Consider the following 5,028-nt stretch of genomic DNA (forward strand, 5'->3'; position numbering starts at 1 on the left):
AACAAAATAATAAAATTTACAAAATTATAATAATAATCACACAATACTGTGTTTGATTCTTGGGATCATGAACAGTTTGCCAGCACAAAACAAAATATTCACTGCTAAAATTCATTCTAAACTGTAAAGTTCATTGATAATATCCAGAAAACACAAACACAGAGGCTGTAGAAAGAGCTGGGATTGAGTTAGCCACAACACAAGAGGATATTTCAGGTTTCATCCAGTCATATCCAGACAAAGTATTGTGAAATTCGTATGCCATGGCCCTAGAAAATCAATGTCAAACGGGTTTTGGAGAATAACTTAGTATTTTTCTTGGGAAATCGATAAAATATCATGTACAGAAACAAAAATATCATGTTTGCCATGGTTACTCTAGCTTTCTCCTTAGAAAACATGAATGAGTAGAGGTTTTGTCTGCATATGGAATCATTAGCGTTTGCCAGCAGGAAACAAAATGTTACATGCTAAAATTCATTCTAAACTGTAAGGTCCATTGATAATATCCAGAAAACACAAACACAGAGGCTGTAGCAAGATCTGGGATTGAGTTGGCCGCAGCACAAGAGGATATTTCTGGTTTCATCCAGTCATATCTGGACAAAGTGTTGTGGAATTTGTATGCAAGGCACCAAGAAAATCACAGTCAAACTGGTTTTGGAGAAAAGCACAGTCTTTTTCCTGGTTGAGTGCATTCAATGTCATGTTTACTAACAAAAATATCATGTTTGTTTCCTGCACTTGCTCTGGCTTTCTCCATAGAAAACACGAGTGTGTAGAGTTTTCCTCTTCTTGTGGTACCAATTAGCCTTGCAAGCACACAACAAAATGTTCCCTGCTAAAATTCATTCAACATCATAAAGCCCATTGAGAATATCCAGAAATCATAAACACAGAGGCTGTAGAAAGATCTGGGATTGATTTAGCCACAAGAAAACTGGATATTTCAGGTTTCATCCAGTCATATCCGGAAAAAGTATTGTGGAATTCGTAAGCAATGGCCCCGGAAAATCACAGTCAAGCGGGTTTTGGAGAATAGCTTAGCGTTTTCTGGGCAAATTGATAAAATATGATGTATAGAAAAACAATTATCATGTTTGTCACCGTTACTCTAGCTTTCTTCCTAGAAAACACGAATGAGTAGGGATTTTGACTGAATATGGAATCAATTAGCGTTTGCCGGCACGAAACAAAATGTTACATGCTAAAATTTACTAAAAACCATAAAATCCATAGAGAATATCCAGAAAACACAAACAAACACAGATGCTGTAGCAAGATCTGGATTTGAGTTAACCACAAAACAACCGGATATTTCTGGTATGATCCAGTCATATCCGGACAAAATTTTCTGGAATTCATATGCAAGGGACCCAGAAAATCACAGTCAAACTGGTTTTGGAGAAAAGCACAGTCTTTTTCCTAGGCATGTGGATTAAATGTCATGTTTTCAAATACAAATATCGTGTTTTCAGTATTTGCTCAAGCTTTTTCCCAAGAAAACAGGAATGGGAATAGGTTTTCCTCCATATGAAAAACTTTAGCGTTTGCAAGCACAAAATAAAATGTTACATGCTAAAATTCAGTCCAAACCATAAAGTCCATTGATAATATCCAGAAAACACAAACACTGAGGCTGTAGCAAGATCTGGGATTGAGTCAGCCACAACATAACTGGATATTTCTGGTTTCATCCAGTCATATCCGGACAAAGTGTTATGGAATTCCTATGCAGTGGACCCAGAAAATCACAGTCAAACTGGTTTTGGAGAAAAGTATAGTCTTTCCTGGGTAAGTAGATTCGATGTCATGTTTGCAAATATAAATATCATGTTTGCAGCATTTGTGGAAGCTTTTTCCCTAGAAAACATGAATGAGTAGAGGTTTTGTCTGCATATGGAACCAATTAGCGTTAGCCAGCTTGAAACAAAATCTTACATGCTAAAATTCATTCAAAAGCATAAAGTCCATTGAGAATATCCAGAAAACACAAACAAATACATAGGCTGTAACAAGATCGGGATTTGAGTTAGCCACATCACAACCAGATATTTCTGGTATGATCCACTCATATCCGGACAAAATGTTGTGTTATTTGTATGCAAGGGATCCAGAAAATCAGTCAAACTGGTTTTGGAGAAATTAACGTCTTTTTCTTGGCCAAGAGAATAAAATGTCATGTTTACAAAAATAAGTATCATTTTTGTTTGCCGCAGTTACCCTAGCTTTCTCCCTAGAAAACACGAGTGTGTTAGCTTTTCTCTTCTTGTGGTACCAATTAGCATTTGCCAGCACAAAACAAAATGTCCCCTGCTAAAATTCATTAAAAACCATAAAGTGCATTGATAATATCCAGAAAATACAAACACAGAGGCTGTAGCAAGATCTGGGATTGAGTTAACCACAACATAAGAGGATATTTCTGGTATGATCCAGTCATATCTGGACCAAGTGCTGTGGTAGTCGTATGCAAGGGACCCAGAAAATCACATCCAAACTGGTTTTGGAGAAAAGCACAGTCTTTTTCCTGGGTAAGTGGATTCAATGTCATGTTTACAAACACAAATATCATGTTTGCAGCATTTATTCTAGCTTTTTACCAAGAAAACACAAACGGAAAGAGGTTTTTTCTCCATGTGGAAACAATTAGCGTTTGAAAGCTCAAAACAAACTGTTCCCTGCTAAAATTCATTCCAAATCGTGAAGTCCATTGATAATATTCAGAAAACACAAACACCGATGCTGTAGCAAGATCTGAGATTGAGTTACCACAACACAACTGGGTATTTCTGGTATGATCCAGTCATATCCATACAAACTGTTGTGGCATTTGCATGCAATGGACCCAGAAAATCAGAGTCAAACAAGTTTTGGAGAAAAGCAAAGTCTTTTTCATAGGCAAGTGGATAACATGTCATGTTTACAAATATAAACATCATGTTTGTTTCCCACAGTTGTTCTAGCTTTCTCCTTATAAAACACGAGTGTGTAGAGCTTTTCTCTTCTTGTGGAACCAATTAGCGTTTGCCAGCACAAAACAAAATATTCCCTGCTAAAATTCATTCTAAACCATAAAGTCCATTGATAATATCCAGAAAACACAAACACAGAGGCTGTAGCAAGATCTGGGATTGAGTTAGCCACAATACAAAAGGATAATTCTGGTTTCATCCAGTCATATCCGGACAAAGTGTTGTGGAATTTGTATGCAATGGCCCTGGAAAATCATAGCCAAATGGGTTTTGGAAAATAGCTTAGTACTTTTCTTGGGCAAATCTATAAAATATCATGTATAGAAACACAAATATCTTTTTGCCACGGTTACTCTAGCTTTCTCTTACAAAACACATATGAGTAGAGGTTTTGTCTCAATATGGAACAAATTAGCGTTTGCCAGCAGGAAACAAAATGTTACATGCTAAAATTCATTCTAAACTGTAAAGTCCATTGATAATATCCAGAAAGCACAAATACATAGGCTGTAGCAAGATCTGGGATTGAGTTAGCCACAGCACAAGAGGATATTTCTGGTTTCATCCAGTCGTGTCCGGACAAAGTATTGTGGTATTCACATGCAAGGGACCCAGAATATCACAGTCAAACTGGATTTGGCGAAAAGCAAAGTTTTTTCTTGGGCAAGTGGATAAAATGTCATGTTTACAAACACAAATATCATTTTTGTTTGCCGCAGTTGCTTTAGCTTTCTCCCCAGAAAACACAAGTGTGTAGAGTTTTTCTCTTCTTGTGGTACCAATTAGCTTTTGCCAGCTCAAAACAAAATGTTCCCTATTAAATACATTAAACACCATAAAGCCCATTGAGAATTTCCAGAAAACACAAACACAGAGGCTGAAGAAAGATCTGGGATTGAGTTAGCCACAAAAAAACGGATATTTCTGGTTTCACCCAGTCATATCTGGACAAAGTGTTGTGGAATTCGTATGCAATGACCCCGGAAATTCACAGGTAAATGGGTTTTGGAGAATAGCTTAGTTTTTTTCTAGGCAAATTGATAATATATCATGTATATAAACACAAATATCATGTTTCCCATGGTTACCCTAGCTTTCTCCCTAGAAAACATGAATGAAGAGGGATTTTACTGAATATGGAATCAATTAGCATTTGCCAGCACGAAACAAAATGTTACATGCTAAAATTTATTCAAAACCATAAAGTCCATAAAGAAGATACAGAAAACACAAACAAACACAGATGCTGTAGCAAGATCTGGATTTGAGTTAGCCACAACACAACCGTATATTCCTGGTATGACCCAGTCATATCTGTCAAAGTGTTGAGGTATTCATATGCAAGGGACCCAGAAAATCACAGTCAAACTGGTTTTGGAGAAAAGCAAAGTCTTTTTCTTGGGCAAGTAGATAAAATGTCACATTTACAAATATAAACATCATGTTTGTTTCCCACAGTTGTTCTAGCTTTCTCCTTAGAAAACACAAGTGTGTAGAGGTTTTCTCTTCTTGTAGTACCAATTAGCATTTGCCAACACAAAAAAAATGTTCCCTGCTAAAATTCATTCTAAACCATAAATTCCATTGATAATATCCAGAAAACACAAACACAGAGGCTGTAGCAAGATCTGCGATTGAGTTAGCAACAATACAAGAGGATATTTCTGCTTTCATCCAGTCATATCTGGACAAAGTTTTGTGGAATTCATATGCAAAGGAACCCAGAACTTCAGAGTCAAAATGGTTTGGAGAAAAGCAAAGTCTTTTTCTTGGCAAGTGGATAAAATGTCATATATACAAACACAAATATCAAATTTCTTTGCCGAGCTTGCTCTAGCTTTCTCCCTAGGAAACACAAATGTGCAGAGGTTTTGTCTCCACGTGGAACCAATTCATGTTTGGCAGCACAAAATAAAATGTTCCCTGCTGAAATTCACTCAAAACCATAAAGACCATAGAGTGTATCCAGAAAACACAAACACAGAGGCTGTAGCAAGATCTGGGATTAAGTTAGGGAAAACACAAACAGATATTTCTGCTATGATCCTATCAT

The sequence above is a fragment of the Lepus europaeus genome, unplaced genomic scaffold, assembly GCF_033115175.1.
Source record: "Lepus europaeus isolate LE1 unplaced genomic scaffold, mLepTim1.pri SCAFFOLD_30, whole genome shotgun sequence".
NCBI classification, from domain to species: Eukaryota; Metazoa; Chordata; class Mammalia; order Lagomorpha; family Leporidae; genus Lepus; species Lepus europaeus.